Here is a 19,999-nt window from a genome sequence, read left to right as displayed (position 1 = left end):
TTAATCTAAGTCTAATATATTCAAGAAATTAAACATAACATTTAAATACTTAAATTTTAAGTCAAGCATGCCATGCAATGTTCTACTCTAAATTAATTTGTCATTCATTAAAAATATATATAATGAGGGTATTAAACCTTAAGAATTTAAAATGCAAAATTTAAAAACACTATTATACCATGCAAGAAGTAGTAATAATATTTGGTTAAGACAATTCAAAAAATTGTAGTAAACCTCATTCAAATTTACCACTAAATGGTTTATAGTACATTCACTTTCTACTTTTAATCTCCATAATGATGGGTAATACATACACCATAATTAACCTTAATCCTTCCTCAACAAATACCAAGTAAACTAAACGTGAGTATGCAACAAAACCCACGGCCAGCTAGGAGGAGAAGAATAATTCAAAACCCTTCCACTTCTTGACTTGTAACCTCCATCTTAATGCATATTATGACACCTTTAACACCCCTTGAACCTTCCCCTTTAATATCTACATCTCCTACATAACCTTACCTTCGAAAATATCAGAGATATCAAAGTAAACAACAGCTTAGAATCGAGTTACAGCAGCAACAAAACAAGAAAGAAAAGCCAACTCCGATCTCGTCGCGTCGTATTGTCGTTTTGATTTGTTTTTCTTCAAAACAAATTCCAGGCATGTATATGTTGTTTCTTTGCTCTTCAATCAAGTCCTATAAATATTTTTAAACATTATATGTTCAAGATTCATGAGGCAAAACGAATTTATGGCAGCAACAATTTAAAAAAAAATCTGCACAGATTTTTCTATGCTCTTTTGGGTTCAACTTCACGGTTTGGTTTCTCTTTTGGATTACAGGTAGTTGTTTGATTCCAGGCAATCATGGCTGCTTCTAGGCATAATTTAGAATATGTTAGGGTGCTTTTGGGTCACTTGTTTCAGTCCCTACATGCACAAACAAAGCATTGACAGCAAACTTTACATAAGCTGCATAATTGAGTCACGATTTTTGTTCTTGGTTGTTTGGGATGAGAGTTCGAATCATGGCTGTCCTAGGGACGGTAGCCATGGTTAGAACCCTCCCTTAACATGTCTAGGACGTGATCAAGTTGTCCTTTCCAAGCTTGATTCACGGATCTTTCAGATTTTTACATGAACAAGACAGGAGCTCTTCGGTTTTAAAAGTTTGATTTTCTGTATGAGTATGATTTCGGTTTTGGGAGTTTGAATGGATTGTGGTTGGCTTCTAGTCCATAGCCATGGTTCATACAACTCTCCATCATGTCTAGATTGCGCCATGGTCAATCAAATGATCACTGGAACGACACAAGACAATAGAACAATTCAATACATATCACTGCACAGAATTTTGTGTCCTGGGTAGAAGCTTGGTAATGTCCTAGGTGTTTGCTTGGGTTGTGGTTGGCTTTTAGCCCGTATCCATGGTCCAAGCCATGCCTTAGGATGTTGGTAAGAGTCCTTGGGAGGTGGTTCAAGTCATTGGTCAATAAATTTCAGAGTTTACACCACAAACACACAAGTTGCCACTGCTGGTTTTTTTTTTACAGCAACTTTCATCTTCGGTTTTGAGGTTGGTTTGAGTTCTTGGTTGGCTTTTAGCCCATGGTCTTGGACTGGACAATACCTTAATGAGTTAGGAAAGTCGTGTTTTTGGCCGTTCGTGATTTGGTCGAGTTTAGAGGTCGTACGAAAATTTATGGTGAAAGGTGCCAAAATGACTTTCGAAAGAGTGTTTTATATTTTTGGATTCTTTTCACCTATTTTCGTGTTTTACAGTTATTATGCATATTTTTCAGTATGTTTGGGGTATTTTTAATCATGATTAAACGTCGGTTTAATGTTGGTTTGGGTTGGTACGAAGCCATAGTTAAAATCAAGTTGTTGGTCCGAATCGTCTCGTTTTTGGTTCTATGATTAAAATTTTGTCAAGTTAAGATTTATTGCATGTGTCGCATACTAGAAGTAAGTCGCAGCAAGCCTGGGAACAATCCAACTCATCTGGTAAAAATAAGGTTATAATTATATTACGTGCATAAAAATATAAAATGTTTATTTTTGAGATATATGCTCTATGTCTTGTGGTCACCTTATGCTTATGGGTTTGGAAGTCGGTAGGAACAACTGAGGACCTCTCCGCCCGGTGACTTACGACCGGTTTATGATTATGTATGGGTACGGACATCCAGTCCAAGGGCTGTGATTGATCTCTACCGCCCAGTATACTGTGGTTTAGTCTGATCAGGCGCTTACGCTATGTTATGGGCCACTTGCTTAGAAACATTATCTCTACCGGAAAAATTATGATATGTTATGACAGAGCTCCTTGAGCAAAGCTTTTACGTATGAATTTTCAGATATGCACGTAGTTATAATTATTCATGATACGATTTTCACCGTACGCTCTACGATACTTTATTTTTATGATGCATGCGATTTTATGATATATTTACTTGTTATTCACGATATATACATGTTGGGTCTTTAGACTCACTAGACTTGATTGTTGTAGGTATTGATGAGGTCGAGACCGCGGGCGGAGACCAGTGAGCGATCTTGGGACAGCAGTAGTAAACCCGATGACCTCATGATTTAATTTATGCACCCTTTTATTATTCAAACTCAGTTTTAATACGTTGGATTATTTTTAAGTTGATGTTTACGTTGAATTATTTTTAAATTGTTGGTTGAAAACAATATTTGCTTCCGCTGTTACTTTAAAGTTAAAATTATTTACATGTTTATTTTAATTAAATAAGACAAGATAAATATTTATTTGGAAAAATTTTAATAATTCCGTAAAATTATGAATACGAAATACGAGCCTTTACAGAAATAATACAGATTTTCAGTCTCAAGCATCATATGCTAATCATTAAAGATGATGAAGGTGATTAAGCTCTTTATATAGAAACAAAATTTCGTGAATTAATTCTTCTCATAGAAGAAAAGATATTCAATGAGAAAAAACTTCATGAACTATCATGGAGAGATATTTGACCAATACAACATAAGGATGTATTTCTTATAAACACAGAGGGTTTTATGAAAATATACTATTATCAACAAAAAGTGTTGAAATAACTCACTTTTATAGTAATAATCAGCAGAAAAAAGTTATAACTTCTCAAAGTTTATTATCAAAAAGATTATATCTATTGAAGAATGAGGTATATTTCCATTAGTTGAAAAAGAGTTGTATTCTCAAAGCCATCAAATGAGTTTTTGGGACTATGTCGAGAGTTTTAATAAAACTCTATTTTATGAAAATGAGAAAAGAAACATACATGGTTTTAAAAAATCTGTGAAAATGTTTTCCATTACCCAATTTCAAATTGGTTTTTCATATGGTGGAAAATATTTGGTCCATCATCAAAAAATTTACCAGAAGCTTTTATAAAACCAATGAGTACTTGGTTAAATGTTTCTCCAAGTATTAAAAATCTTTTTCTGGATATTGGATTGACGGAAAGACTTTATGTCTATTTCTTTTTTATGGAATTTGGAATTCCATGGATCTGGAGATGACAACCATAATTCGCTTACAGTGATGGAGACATTCATTGCCTATGGAGAGTCAGTTCACAAAATTTTGGGACAAATTTTTTAGAGATGATCCAGATACTGACAAGCCTTATGTTTATGAAACTCTTCAAAAGATGGAGGAGAAAATTTCTTTATACCAGAAAGATTTTAATAATAAACAAGAAAAAGAGAAAGATTCTATGAGTCCGTTTAAGATTCTGACTCAGAAATATTCTGAGGTTTATTCAAAAGAAAAAATGATTGAAGTATACATTGATGAAATGAAGAAGGATCTTTATAAGAACATTGGATGTTCTGACTCCAAATCGGACAAATCAATGGCTTCCGAATCAAGCGAGAATTAATTTATCCATCTTATGCAAATGAAAGATGCACAAGACCTAGAGGAAGATATTCCTAATTTTTCTCATATCAGTGATATTTTTGAAAATTTGAAAAATTTCATAAAGGATAATATTAAAGATGATTAAGATTTTCATCTTTAATAAAGTTGGTGGAATAAAACTGTAGACTTTTTTGACTTTTGTAACCATGTTACTATTTGCTTTAATAAAGCATTGCACTGTTTATAATTTTAGTTGGAATCTGGGGTTTGATGTCCGGCTCTTCTTTCTATAAATAGATAATTCTGTGTTCTTAGAAGAACACGGTCGAGTTTGCTCTCCTCTTTTCTCTCTTTGTAAACAACCCTTCTAAATCAATAAAAGTTTCAAGTTTTCTGATTACAACTTTGTAAGTTTATATTATTGTTTTTATTTTTTGTTTGTATTTACTATTTTAAATTTATATTTCATAAATTAGCCTGAACGACAGGCTAAAACATTATTTAAATCTTTGTAATTTAATGTAATATAAGAGTCTTTGGTTATAACATAAGGTAAAAAGATGAACTAGGAAATGATAAACACAAGGTTCGTGTTTAACCAGGAAATTATAAATTCACGTTGTAGCTCTTCAGCCTGCTTAGCCGAGAAATGGCGTTTAAGGCGTTTATGGGTGATTTTTATGAATTTATGTTTCTTTGGATCTCGGTAAAATTCTTTTTTGTTTAATTAATTTGGCATATCTTTAATAAATCCTTTTATGTTTTGTAAAAGTTCTAAATAAAATCTTATATTCATTATTATTCTGAAATTTAAATGTCTCATTTTATTAGCTTAGTTTGAGTTGAATATGGTATATAGGCTGGAAACCAATAACCTCCATGTGTGCGAAAGCCACTAAGGAAAATTTTGATAAAACAACGTCACGTATCAGATTCAATTTGATTCCAAGCCAATATGTAAAGTAACAATAATATTAATAATATTATTATAGTTTATACTGTGTTAATAATGTTAATAATCACAAATTTATGTTAATTAATAGTTATTGTTGCTAAAAATGAAACAATATTAAGAGAAATCATAATTATATTAAATATAACATAATTTGTATTAAGAAGAATAATAAATAAAATTTTAATATTTATTATTAGCTATTAATGAATTTATATATTATGTAAATGGAGGTATGTTTGAAATGTTATAAAATACTAGGTATGGGCACCTCAATTCTTGAAGTGATCTACCCAGATTTACAGTATAACATATGACTATTTATAATTTTTTCGGAGTAACTAATCATGTGTTTATGTTTGTGTAATTTTATCTAATAATGTAAATTTAAAAGCTATAATTATCATGAACATAGTATTTTTTATGTTCTTCTATATCCGTACGCAAATAATTAGTATTTCGTGTTTAACAAAGTGAAAAATATGAAAAACAAGGAATTTATAAAAGTGAAAATAATAAGGAAAAAGATTGAATTGATGTTCAAATAGGAGAAGTTTAATAACATGTTGCAAATTAAATATAATGTATTGATTATCTTAAAATATAACAAGAGATCTACTCCATAAATAAATTATTATATATTCAAAAATAGAATATCTGTATTTTGTTATTGGTTGTAAAGGTGTTACATTTAATGATGTTGTTGATTCTAATGAATTTATAAATGTGATAACTTTAACTTAAATATAAGTTGTAATACGAGCCATTAAACAATCGATAAGAGCACAAAATTTTTTAGGGTAGTCAAAGAAATTTTAAAAATTGTTAATGAAGACGGGATTTGAATTTGTTTAACTTTTTTTTTTTTGAGAATTTAGTTGATGGATTTATGAATTTTGTGACCTAGGGTTTTTTATGACATATAAACATGAGAGTTAATATTAATTCATAAGACATCTGAATAAAAGATAACAATGATGGCCTAATAAAAGGAAGTAAGTATATGAATAAAAATTGTTAGGAGCTCGTATTAATCTAAAGTTTATAATACGTCTACGTACATGTACAACGACTAAGCATTTTCGATAACATAATATAAAGAGTTTATTATTCATTTAATGTCATGGTTGTTTTGATGGAGTTCGTTGATATTTAGGACTGTCTCAATGCATGTTGCATAATTTAGTAGGAGCAATAGTTTTGATTCCATGTTAGGCATTCTTTATAAGATGATGTCCCATATTAGGCTGGAGTAAACTCTTCCTATTAGTTCGCCCACATCTTTCTGAAATTGATAGTTATATTAATATTGTTAACATCCAATACATGTATAATAAGGATTGTTTTCCATTGAATTTGGTTTATATACTGAACTTCTAGTTAGTAAAAGATGGATATCGAGAATTTATAACATAACAAGTATGTTAAACGTTAGGTAATTACGCATATCAATATATATGTGGTAAGAAAAATTACAAACAAAATCCATCGTGAAGATTACATGTACTAAAATTGTACATGTTTGCGTGCAATAGATGTAAGGGTTAAAAGTTTTAATTTCATATTTAAAGTACCATTATTATATCTTTAAATTGATGAGCATCTTCAAATTTTTTCCCAAACGATAACAAAATGTAGGTATCCACCATATTGTGTAAAGTAACATAACCACATCATAATTCACATAAAATTTAAATTATGTTTTCCAAAAGTAGAAAACCCAAAAAGTACAAAATGTGTTGTTTTGTACTCATCATTATAAGCATAGTTGAACCCTTGTGGTTAACTCATGATTCGAACTTGAGGAAAAAAAGACAAATACCATAAAAAAACAAGCAGACGTGTAGTATATGATGCGTCGGCAAATATAGGAGTTTAAGCATTGTGAAGAGAATCAATGAGAATATCCAATAATATTACCTCAATCCATTGCAAGACAAACAACTAAGACAAAGAAAACAATTCACAACATAAACCTCTTTTATTGTAATCAGTAAGCAGAAATTACTGCTTGCAGCAGAGTATATGAATGAATGTCAATACTTTGGATCCAGTACACAATCTACTAAATATTATTGACCATGTTTGAATAGAAAATGTCGGTTTTCAAATTTTTGAATTTTGGACCCTATCAGATCCATCTCTGAGTGAGTCCAAGGTTTTAGGAAATACAAAATTTATATCTCAAACAAATGGAACCTCTTTATATGCATAATAATGATAAGCATAAATCAATAATCGAATTCTATTTATCTATATATCTACTAAACCCAACGAGAGCCACTATATATATATTGATGAAACAGCATCAACACGATGATGCTAAGAATTTGCTTTCATAAGGCCGCTGCCTGTTCTCTCACCTGCAATCTTTGTTATCCAATATAGCATGGTTTAATCAAAGTAGAAAAAAGTTAACATAAAGATCCGAGGTTAGGAGATATCTCAAAAGGTTGCATTTCAGAATTTTGGGAAATTCAACCACAAAACTAAAGAAAAGAAATCTTTGTAAAACTTTAGTCACCAAATGATGTTTTTATCTTAATGATCGATAGCGGTATGTTTTACCCTTCCTTGAAAGCTATATATATCAGAGTCATGTTCCAAGCAAGAATCAGGTGGTCCATGTCGATTCCATGGTGATGATTATCATGCAGGTGATCACGAGCCAAGGACTGGTTAACAATCTCAGGAGCAACCGAAAAGATTTCCTAAACATGAAACAAAATTATATCTCAGGAAAGAAACATATAATTATGAAAACTATAATGAAAATAGAACAAAAATATACCAACAAGACATCAAAAGCATGCCATGCAATGCCTCCAGCAGTTGCCAAAAGCACTCTAGAAATCGCTAGAGCTCCTAAAGTCTCAAATTTTCCGTGTCCTAAAAAAAGTAAGACCATCATGAACTGAGAGAGAAGGCAATTTGAATTCTATCAAAACTTTACAACTCATGACATCAGAAATTTGTAACAGTGATAATATATCCAACAAAGAATATTCCACATCAATTGTCCTAGAAGACTGTATTAGCAACTTATTACTAAAATAAAAATGATACATGAGATACCTTTTTACTAATTGAATTTGAGAAACTTTGTCATATCAAAGTAAACTTGTAAAAATACTAATTGGATGATAAGATTTTATTTTGCCGTAGAAATCTGAAGAATAGATTTAAAATGACAATCATCGTAAACATCGTTGTATTTACATAAATTCGTAAAGACGATGATTCGAAATCCATCCAACGTTAATTCATTGAAATAATCAAATATATTTAAAATTCATAACTTTAAATCGATCTACATAAACACAACTTTAAATCTTTATTTTCTTTACTCATCTCCAATAACATCATATCACTTACTCATGACGATTTACAATTGTAACGACCTGTATTTTCATACTTAAAATTTGCGGAAAAATTAAAAATTTTCTTTAATAGAAACATCTATACGGTCGTCACTCATTATTCATAAAGTATCTTTGAAATCAACCATCACAATTAAAATTTGCTAAAAGAAAAAGCTGTCTCAAAATGTATCACAATCCACTCATAAAATCAGAGTATAAATGTTTTCATGCTTAAAATCTTAAAATAACGTAGGCGGTCCTCGGGTCTAGCCTCCCACTCAGTCCAAGCCTGCCCCTTGGTCACCACCTCCTGTCTCCTCATCAACATACTCACCTGCATCGATCAAGTCTAGTGAGTCTAAAGACTTAACACGTATAAACTGGTAGTAACGAGTAGTACATAATAAAATCACATGCAACTTTAAAATAGGACCTACATACTTAAAACTTGACTTGCGTATTAAAACTTGAACATACGTACATACATACTTAGACGTGTCATCAACTTAAACTTTCATAAACATACTGCATACTTGAACATACATAACTTCATCATTTTGCGTAGAGGATGTTTCAAAGCAAGTGACCCATAACATAATAAATATCTGATCAGACACACCACAGTACTGGGCTGAGAGGGACGTATCCACTGCCACATACATGAGATCCCTGTTCATAATTTAACAGGCCAGTTGATCCACGTTCATAATTTAACGCTTCACAACCACGATCTAACCCGTTCATAATTTAACGGGCGGATTGGTCTCCGTTCATAATTTAACGCTTTCCAATCCTAACTTCAAACCCGTTCATAATTTAACGGGGTGGAGAGGTTCTCGGCCACGTTCACCGACTTCCAAACCCATTCACTTTTGGTCACAAGACATTTAGCATACCTCAAAAACTTCAAATATTTTCTTTGCACGTCAACATACTTACTTGGCGTTGAGGGATTCGTTGGAACTTCGATCGGGGCCGTTGCTGCACACTAACATGAATTTGCATAACTTAAATGTAGAAGTCATACTTACTCTCAAGTTCGATCATTACTTAGGGCACTCTAAAATTTCCCATAGCACGACCCTGGATAATCCTTGCACTGAACCATGACATCAAACCCTGAAAATAACTTACAAATAATTTCCAAACAGTGAGTACACGGATCCCTACCCCGGGTCCGTGTACGGGTCCGTCTAGGTGCGGTGAAGTGATACTCAGAAGGAAGGAGGGACACGGACCCCGTGCCTACCTCCGTGTAGGGGTCCGTGTAGACTCGGGAAAAAGGTCTCGAAAAGAATCAAAGGCACGGACCCCGTGCTTGGGTCCGTGTATGGGTCCGTGTACACTCGGGTCCTAGACACTGCTGAAGGATCAAAGGCACGGACCCCGTGTGGGGGTCCGGGTGAGGGTCCGTGCACCCTCGGGACAAGAAAACTTACGAAACTTCTGTACAGGTATTGTTTAACGCTCTCGACTCGATTGTACGGACTATGAGTGGACACCTCGAGACCCATCTTAGCTTGCCATAACATTAAAACGCATTCGTATGGACTCCCAAAACAATAATGTTCACCTTACGACGCATATCGTACAAAAAGAAGACAATTGACACCGAAAAGACTTCCTACGTCTACCCACTATTTCAAGTGCCTAACGACATGAAACGAACCTCCAATAACACTCCTAACAACATGATAACCGTACCTAAACGCAGCAACGATCGTCCGTCGATTCCCAACGAAGCCTGCAACAATTAAACTTCAAGAACACAAATTTTCATAAAAGTTGCAGTTTGAGCAGTCCCACGAAAAACGTCATAACTCACTCAATTTTCATCCAAAAATCTCGAATCTTATATCGAATCGAAGGTATCGAAAAATTCTACAATTTTCTAGTTGAAAGTTTTCTCAAAATCCCGACAGAAAAATCGCATTTTCCATCAGAACAGTAAGTTACGAGATTTCAGATCTAAAAAGTATTTCAAACGCATTCAAATCATTGTCCGCTCAAACGACGAACGTCACACACATATTTTCACGCATAAAAATACACAACGCATACTATGACATGATCGATACAGAAAGAACAGATTATACGTGCCTTTTGAATCTTAAACGTTGCCGAACGGCGTCACCGAAGCGAGAAAGGAGCGAAGGATGATCCGGGACGAACGAGGCACCGATTTCTTGCGATAAACTGAACGAAATCTTGCTGGGAAATACAGGGAAGGGGGCGGCTGCTATGCTAGTGAAGAACCCTAGCTTTCTTTCTCTCCAAATAATAAAACTAGAATGAAACTTGTGTGTGTGTGTGTTTAGGCGTGTATTACTGTGTGTAAAAGTGTGTTTGTGTGTGTAGCGTGTGTTTTAATTAAATTAAAAGACTAACCTTTTGCTTAATTAAAATAATTATCTACTAAATAAACACTAACTCTCCTCTACCTTTTTAAATAAAACTCTTTAGTTAAAATATAACACACACCATACTAGACTTTAAAAGTTCTAAAATCATAAACTCACAAAAATAATTAATTTAGGCTTCAAACTACTAACCTCTCATACAAATACTAATTTAAAAAAAACTTCTCAATTAAAACAACACACACAAAATACTAAATTTTAAAAGTTTTAAACTCTTAAAATTTCTAAATAAATAACTTAGGCTTAGAATACTAAAACTTAAAATTTTATTAAAATACCCCCAAACTCAACTTAAAATAAAGTACCACGTTTTGAATTGTCAAAATCGTCACCGGGTCTTTTCCTCAGTCCCGCTTCGAATAAACGCCTGAAACACGAAACACGAAAGACATCTTAACGTGCATCACGCAACATAATTAATTTAAAGATAATGCATTTAAATAAATCCTGCATGGCTAAAACTCCTTTAAAATTAATTAAATGCTTTAATAATTTAAAAAAATGCAAGGGTTTTACGTGTACGAAATTGGGCTCTACAGTTCCTCCCCCACTTATATAAATTTCGTCCTCGAAATTAAGTCTTACCGAACAATTCCGGGTAGCGAAGTCTCATATCTGCCTCTGACTCCCAAGTGGCCTCTTCCACTGATTGATTCAGCCACTGAACTTTGACTAGCTTAGTCACTTTGTTCCGGAGTCTGCGCTCCTGTCTGTCGAGGATTTGAGTCGGTTTTTCCTCATAAGACAAATCTGGAGCAAGCTGCAAAGGCTCATAACTCAGAATGTGCGAAGGATTAGCGAAATATTTCCTTAGCATCGAGACATGGAACACATTGTGTACCCCGACCAGATTCGGCAGAAGGGCTACACGATAGGCTAGTGTCCCAATTCTGTCAAGAATCTCAAACGGCCCAATAAACCTCGGACTCAGTTTGCCTCTTTTTCCGAACCTCATAACACCTTTCATAGGTGCTATTTTGACGAATACGTGATCACCAACGGCAAATTCGAGGTCTCTCCTCCTCTTATCGGCATAACTCTTTTGACGACTTTGGGCAGTCTTCATTCTCTCACGAATCTTGACCACCACGTCTGCAGTCTGTTGAACTATCTCTGGACCTAGATCTGATCTCTCACCCACTTCATCCCAATGAACTGGTGATCTGCACTTCCGACCATACAACGCCTCATAGGGAGCCATACCAATAGATGCTTGGAAACTGTTGTTGTATGTGAACTCCACTAGAGGTAGTCTAGACTCCCATGTTCCCTGAAAATCAATCATGCAAGCTCTTAGCAAGTCTTCTAAAATCTGTATCACTCGCTCAGACTAGCCATCTGTCTGCGGCTGAAAAGCTGTACTAAAAAGCAACTTCGTCCCCATAGCTGCATGTAAGCTCTTCCAGAAGGACGATGTAAACCTCGGGTCCCTGTCGGACACAATAGAGACTGGGAAACCATGCAACCGGACTATCTCCCGAATATAAAGCTCCGCATACTGCGTCATGGAGAAAGTCGTCTTCACTGGCAGAAAATGCGCTGACTTAGTGAGTCTGTCTACTATAACCCAAATGGAGTTCGATCCTCTGACTGATCTCGGTAATCCAACCACAAAATCCATAGTAATGTTCTCCCACTTCCACTCGGGAATGGGTAGTGGCTTAACCAATCCTGCTGGCCTCTGATGTTCAGCTTTTACTTGCTGGCAAGTGAGACATTCTGATACGAATCTACGGATGTCTCGCTTCATCCCTGGCCACCAATACAATATCTGGAGGTCCTTATACATCTTGGTACCTCCCGGATGGATAGAATATGGAGATGCGTGTGCCTCTGTCAAGATATCCTGTCTGATCGATTCACCACTAGGCACCCACATTCTATCACTGTATCTCACAATGCCGTCTGTCACTGTGTAAAGAACATTGCCCTTGGCTTCATCTTTCAGTCTCCATTTCTGTAGCTGTTCATCTGAAGACTGTCCTGTTCGGATGCGGTCTAGTAAATCAGATTTGACTATTAGATTAGACAGTCTAGGGGCTCTACCCTCACGATAAATCTCTAGACCAAATCTCTGAATCTACGACTGAAGTGGTCTCTGAGCCGTCAACTGAGCAACAACTGCCACTTTTCTGCTCAAAGCGTCTGCGACAACATTAGCCTTTCCCGGATGGTAGTTAATTTCGCAGTCATAATCTTTCACAAGTTCTAACCACCGCCTTTGTCTCATATTCAGCTCTTTCTGCGTGAAGAAATATTTGAGACTCTTGTGGTCGGTGAAAATCTGACATTTCTCGTCGTATAGGTAGTGTCTCCAAATTTTCAGTGCGAAGACAACGGCGGCTAACTCAAGATCGTGCGTCGGGTAGTTCTTCTCGTGCACCTTTAACTGTCTGGAAGCATAAGCTATCACCCGACCTTGCTGCATTAACACTGCGCCTAATCCGAGCTTAGATGCATCGGTATAAAGCACAAACTCACCTTGCCATGTTGGCATGGCTAGCACTGGCGCCGAAATAAGAGCTTGCTTCAAGGTATCGAAGCTCTTCTGGCATTCGTCGCTCCACACGAATTTAGCATTCTTCTTGGTGAGTGACGTGAGTGGCACCGCTATGGACGAAAATCCCCGAATAAACTTACGGTAGTAACCGGCTAAACCCAAAAAGCTGCGGATTTCAGATGCATTCCTTGGCTCAACCCATTCTTTGACAGCCGTTACTTTCGCTGGATCCACCTCGATTCCACTGCTAGACACTATATGCCCAAAAACGCTACTTTCTCAAGCCAAAATTCACACTTACTGAACTTCGCAAATAACTTACGGCTCTGCAAGGTCTGTAATACTGTCCTCAAGTGCTGGTCGTGCTCTTCATGGCTCTTCGAGTATATTAGAATATCGTCAATGAATACTATGACGAACTGGTCGAGGAACGGCTGAAATACTCGGTTCATGAGATCCATGAAAATTGCTGGAGCATTAGTCAACCCAAATGGCATCACTAAGAATTCGTAATGCCCATACCGGGTCCTGAAAGCCGTCTTGTGGACGTCTGCATCCTTCACTTTCAGCTGATGGTACCCTGATCGAAGATCTATCTTAGAGAACACTGTAGCTCCCTATAATTGATCAAACAAATCTTCGATTCTCGGCAACGGGTACTTATTCTTGATCGTTACCTTGTTCAGCTCACGGTAATCGATGCACAGTCTCATGCTTCCATCTTTCTTTTTCACAAAAAGTACTGGTGCGCCCCACGGAGAGAAACTCGGGCGGATAAACTCCTTGCCTAAGAGCTCTTGAATCTGTTGCTTGAGTTCTAACATTTCTGCTGGAGCTAATCGATACGGTGCCTTAGAGATTGGCACTGTGCCTGGCATGAGATCAATGGCAAACTCCACCTCTCTCTCTGGTGGAAGACCTGAAACATCGTCTGGGAAGACGTCTGGGAATTCATTGACTACTGGCACTTCAGCTAAAGATGGAGTAGGCGCATCAGGTGCTGAAATAATACTAGCTAAGAAGGCCTGACACCCCTTGGAAATCAGTCTCCTCGCCTGCATGCACGAAATCATGCGAGGGAAACTTCTCCATCTGTCTGGCTCAAAAAGAAACTGCTCCATACCCAAAGGTCTGACTAGTACTGATCTCTCTTGAAAGTCGATTAGAACCCTGTTCTTGGTCAGCCAGTCCATTCCCAATATGATGTCGAACTCTGGCATCGGCAAGACGATCAAGTCGGCATATACTAGGTGGCCGTGCAATTCTAGATCGATGTCCCTGACCACGCTAGTAGCTAACAGTTCTTCCCCTGATGGGACTCACTGAAAAATTCACGTCTAGGCCAATGGACTTGAGGTCCAAATGATTAGCGAACGACTCCGATATGAAAGAGTGAGTGGCTCCTGAGTCTATCAGTGCAGTTGTGGATAGTCTCTTAATAAAAATGTTTCCTGAGATGCGTTAGCACAATACAAACTTATATCCCCAACATGCAAACAGTAACTTAAAGCACAACAGAACTCAATATCCCAAGTCATACAAACTATCACTAGCACACTAATAGTCTCAAATGAAAATTTCACATGCAAAGCAAAAATAATACTGAGCTTAGGTAGGAAAGTTTAGCAGTCAGTAAGGTGGTGTCTGGATCCGCCTCCTGTGCGTGCATGGCGAATACCCTGCCCTGGGTTGGCTGCTTCCATTGCGGGCACTCTTTCAGCATGTGGTCGCTAGCTCCACACTTGAAGCACTTGCCCGATCCATATAAGCACTGCCCCGGGTGCTGACGGTTGCATTTCGGACACACGGGGAAGGCAACGGGCTTCTGAGGCGCCCCTTGCTGCTGAACTGGACCTTTGCCCTTAGGTGGTCCATGATACGGCTTCTTCGCCGGCGGCCCCTGAAACGGCCTCTTAAACTGGGGCCTCTGATTCTGCTGTTGTTGGTGCTGCGGCGGTGCCTGATAGGGCCTCTTGCCCTGCCTGTCCGCCTCAATATCTCGCTGATCCTGTTCTGCCGCCAAAGCTCGGGACACGGCGATTGCGTAGCTAGTAGGGCCAGCTACTCGGACGTCACGGCGCAAGATCGGCCGCAACCCATTCAGGAAATGCCTCAATTTTGCCTGTACGTCATTCGCAATGAGGGGCACGAAGTGACACCCCTTCTAAAACTTTCTCACAAACTCTGCCACGCTACTGTCTCCTTGTCGCAGCGTCATAAACTCGTTGGTGAGTCTGGTTCGTACTTCCTCAGTGAAGTACTTGGAGTAGAAGACCTCCTTGAAACCATTCCAAGGTAGCACCTGTAAGTTCACCGCCACTGACGCACTCTCCCACCACAGTCTAGCGTCTCCAGTCAATAAGAAAGTGGCACAATGGACCCTGTCAGCATCTGCCAGTTCCATAAAGTCGAAAATCACTTCGATGGACTTGATCCATCCCTCAGCCACCATCGGGTCAGTAGTACCCGAAAACTCCTTCGGACTCATCCTCCGGAACCTCTCATAAACTGCCTCTGGTTGGGGCCTCGCCCCTGCACCTACTGCTGCCGCCTGGTTCCCCGCAAACTGTGCGAAGAACTGTGTCATGCCTGCAAGCATCTGTGCCTACATGTCTGGAGGTGGTGGTGGCGGAGGATTGGCCCTTTCCTCCTCTCGATGCTCCATGTTCTCAGTCCGAGCTTCCTGATTAACCATACGTCTAGGAGGCATACTGTTCCACCAATTACCCAACACGTAAACCCAACATGCATGAATAATATCGATATCATAAGATGCACGTAAATTGAACTTAAAACATAGACATGTTGAAATCATGACTTAATGCATAGTACATAGCATATAGTTTTGAAGCCTTAAAACTTACAGACTTGAGGTGTGACTTCGAGAGCTTCTTGCGACTGGCAGTAGGCGTAACCCTTTACAAGAACACCGCTCTGATACCAACTGTAACGACCCGTATTTTCATACTTCAAATTTGCGGAAAAATTAAAAATTTTCTTTAATAGAAACTTCCATACGGTCGTCACTCATTATTCATAAAGTATCTTTGAAATCAACCATCACAATTAAAATTTGCTAAAAGAAAAAGCTGTCTCAAAATGTATCACAATCCACTCATAAAATCAGAGTATAAATGTTTTCATGCTTAAAATCTTAAAATAACGTAGGCGGTCCTCGGGTCTAGCCTCCCACTCAGTCCAAGCCTGCCCCTTGGTCACCACCTCCTGTCTCCTCATCAACATACTCACCTGCATCGATCAAGTCTAGTGAGTCTAAAGACTCAACACGTATAAACTGGTAGTAACGAGTAGTACATAATAAAATCACATGCAACTTTAAAATAGGACCTACATACTTAAAACTTGACTTGCGTATTAAAACTTGAACATACGTACATACATACTTAGACGTGCCATCAACTTAAACTTTCATAAACATACTGCATACTTGAACATACATAACTTCATCATTTTGCGTAGAGGATGTTTCAAAGCAAGTGACCCATAACATAATAAATATCTGATCAGACACACCACAGTACTGGGCTGACAGGGACGTATCCACTGCCACATACATGAGATCCCTGTTCATAATTTAACATGCCAGTTGATCCACGTTCATAATTTAACGCTTCACAACCACGATCTAACCCGTTCATAATTTAACGGGCGGATTGGTCTCCGTTCATAATTTAACGCTTTCCAATCCTAACTTCAAACCCGTTCATAATTTAACGGGGTGGAGAGGTCCTCGGCCACGTTCACCGACTTCCAAACCCATTCACTTTTGGTCACAAGACATTTAGCATACCTCAAAAACTTCAAATATTTTCTTTGCACGTCAACATACTTACTTGGCGTTGAGGGATTCGTTGGAACTTCGATCGGGGCCGTTGCTGCACACTAACATGAATTTGCATAACTTAAATGTAGAAGTCATACTTACTCTCAAGTTCGATAATTACTTAGGGCACTCTAAAATTTCCCATAGCACGACCCTGGATAATCCTTGCACTGAACCATGACATCAAACCCCGAAAATAACTTACAAATCATTTCCAAACAGTGAGTACACGGATCCCTACCCCGGGTCCGTGTAAGGGTCCGTCTAGGTGCGGTGAAGTGATATTCAGAAGGAAGGAGGGACACAGACCCCGTGCCTACCTCCGTGTAGGGGTCCGTTTAGACTCGGGAAAAAGGTTCCGAAAAGAATCAAAGGCACGGACCCCGTGCTTGGGTCCGTGTATGGGTCCGTGTACACTCGGGTCCTAGACACTGCTGAAGGATCAAAGGCACGGACCCCGTGTGGGGGTCCGGGTGAGGGTCCGTGCACCCTCGGGACAAGAAAACTTACGAAACTTCTGTACAGGTTTTGTTTAACGCTCTCGACTCGATTGTACGGACTATGAGTGGACACCTCGAGACCCATCTTAGCTTGCCATAACATTAAAACGCATTCGTATGGACTCCCAAAACAATAATGTTCACCTTACGACGCATATCGTACAAAAAGAAGACAATTGACACCGAAAAGACTTCCTACGTCTACCCACTATTTCAAGTGCCTAACGACATGAAACGAACCTCCAATAACACTCCTAACAACATGATAACCGTAACTAAACGCAACAACGATCGCCCGTCGATTCCCAACGAAGCCTGCAACAATTAAACTTCAAGAACACAAATTTTCATAAAAGTTGCAGTTTGAGCAGTCCCACGAAAAACGTCATAACTCACTCAATTTTCATCCAAAAATCTCGAATCTTATATCGAATCGAAGGTATCGAAAAATTCTACAATTTTCTAGTTGAAAGTTTTCTCAAAATCCCGACATAAAAATCGCAGTTTCCATCAGAACAGTAAGTTACGAGATTTCAGATCTAAAAAGTATTTCAAACGCATTCAAATCATTGTCCGCTCAAACGACGAACGTCACACACATATTTTCACGCATAAAAATACACAACGCATACTATGACATGATCGATACAGAAAGAACAGATTATACGTGCCTTTTGAATCTTAAACGTTACCGAACGGCGTCACCGAAGCGAGAAAGGAGCGAAGGATGATCCGGGACGAACGAGGCACCGAATTCTTGCGATAAACTAAACGAAATCTTGCTGGGAAATACAGGGAAGGGGGCGGCTGCTATGCTAGTGAAGAACCCTAGCTTTCTTTCTCTCCAAATAATAAAACTAGAATGAAACTTGTGTGTGTGTGTTTACGCGTGTATTACTGTGTGTAAAAGTGTGTTTGTGTGTGTAGCGTGTGTTTTAATTAAATTAAAAGACTAACCTTTTGCTTAATTAAAATAATTATCTACTAAATAAACACTAACTCTCCTCTACCTTTTTAAATAAAACTCTTTAGTTAAAATATAACACACACCATACTAGACTTTAAAAGTTCTAAAATCATAAACTCGCAAAAATAATTAATTTAGGATTCAAACTACTAACCTCTCATACAAATACTAATTTAAAATAAACTTCTCAATTAAAACAACACACACAAAATACTAAATTTTAAAAGTTTTAAACTCTTAAAATTTCTAAATAAATACCTTAGGCTTAGAATACTAAAACTTAAAATTTTATTAAAATACCCTCAAACTCAACTTAAAATAAAGTACCACGTTTTGAATTGCCAAAATCGTCACCGGGTCTTTTCCTCAATCCCGCTTCGAATAAACGCCTGAAACACGAAACTCGAAAGACATCTTAACGTGCATCACGCAACATAATTAATTTAAAGATAATGCATTTAAATAAATCCTGCATGGCTAAAACTCCTTTAAAATTACTTAAATGCTTTAATAATTTAAAAAAAATGCAAGGGTTTTACGTGTACGAAATTGGGCTCTACAACAATACCTTTAACTGTAACCAGCACCTTGATATAAGATCGTTATTACGTTCTCTTCTTGAATCATAGAATCAATTCTCTAATGATCGCCACTTGCATAAACTATAAATACAATCAATAATGTTAATTCAAAATTATTCATCCCAATATTTATATTTTAACTAAACCCATATTTTATAAAATAAAAATTTATTAAACCTATAATACACACACACACACACATAAGATTGTTATAACATGCTAGATATGTTAAATCTTTCCTCCGACCATTAAATCTGCTCCACAATTTTTCAACCAACCCCTGTAGATATATACATACCAGTTTCGACAAAGAGAAAAGATTACGAGAGGTGAAACAATCCCTGCCCTTCGGTTATGGCGTATAGCAGCTTCTCTTTCATAACTTTCTGCATAACACACACGAAAATTTAGCCGGTTTTCTGAATTTGATCCACGAAAGAGTAGAGAAGAAATGATATCGCGGGTAGAATAGAAAGAGCGAGGTCGAATTTTGTTGAATAAGGTGGGAGCTTCAAATATTTTGCACAGGTCATCACACTGGGTAAGTCGGCGTCAATCCACTTGCCACAATGCTGTCAAGAAAGTCAAATACAAGAAAATTATTAATTACAGTTTAGTGGAGAAAGGTGTATGATCTTACTCGAGAGATGTCTATACACTGAGCTTCCGAACTATGGTCAGTTTTGGGTTGAGAGAAGCCAAGCCCCCAGTAGGAAGGCGGGCCGCACCAGTCACAAACTGCAAGAATGCTCGTTGCTGCTCACTGTGGAACTCTCGCATGATTTCAAGCAACTGAGAGTTGAAAAAGATATTCGTTAGCTCAAATGAAGGATTTCTAAGAACTGAAATCAAGAGATGGCACTGTACTAACATCGACGATTGGGGGACTACTGATTGTGCATCCATGGTCGAATTTGATGTGATCCAAAAGTTCATCCGACTGTATTAAAGGAATAGAATATAAAAGGACATCAGCTGGCGATCAGAACAACTGT

General features: G+C 37.5%; 1 long non-coding RNA gene across 4 annotated transcripts; it reads right to left on the bottom strand.

Annotated features, from left to right (window-relative positions):
• Positions 1–6,459: 6,459 nt before the first annotated feature.
• Positions 6,460–19,950, bottom strand: LOC140824672 (uncharacterized). Of its 4 annotated transcripts, none has more exons than XR_012116438.1 (4): positions 19,876–19,950; positions 19,645–19,796; positions 19,303–19,576; positions 6,460–7,541 (listed from the first exon to the last, which is right to left on the bottom strand). It is a non-coding gene; the product is annotated as an uncharacterized lncRNA (long non-coding RNA). The 4 variants fall into 4 exon arrangements; XR_012116437.1 differs by having other exon boundaries at positions 6,460–7,505; positions 19,087–19,390; XR_012116435.1 differs by having other exon boundaries at positions 6,461–7,505; positions 19,087–19,576.
• Between the last annotated feature and the right edge of the window lie 49 nt (positions 19,951–19,999).

This window comes from Primulina eburnea, chromosome 2, assembly GCF_022965805.1.
Source record: "Primulina eburnea isolate SZY01 chromosome 2, ASM2296580v1, whole genome shotgun sequence".
Classification (NCBI taxonomy): domain Eukaryota; kingdom Viridiplantae; phylum Streptophyta; class Magnoliopsida; order Lamiales; family Gesneriaceae; genus Primulina; species Primulina eburnea.
The sequence above is the reverse complement of the archived record's forward strand: the minus strand, read 5'-3'. Positions and strand labels throughout refer to the sequence as shown.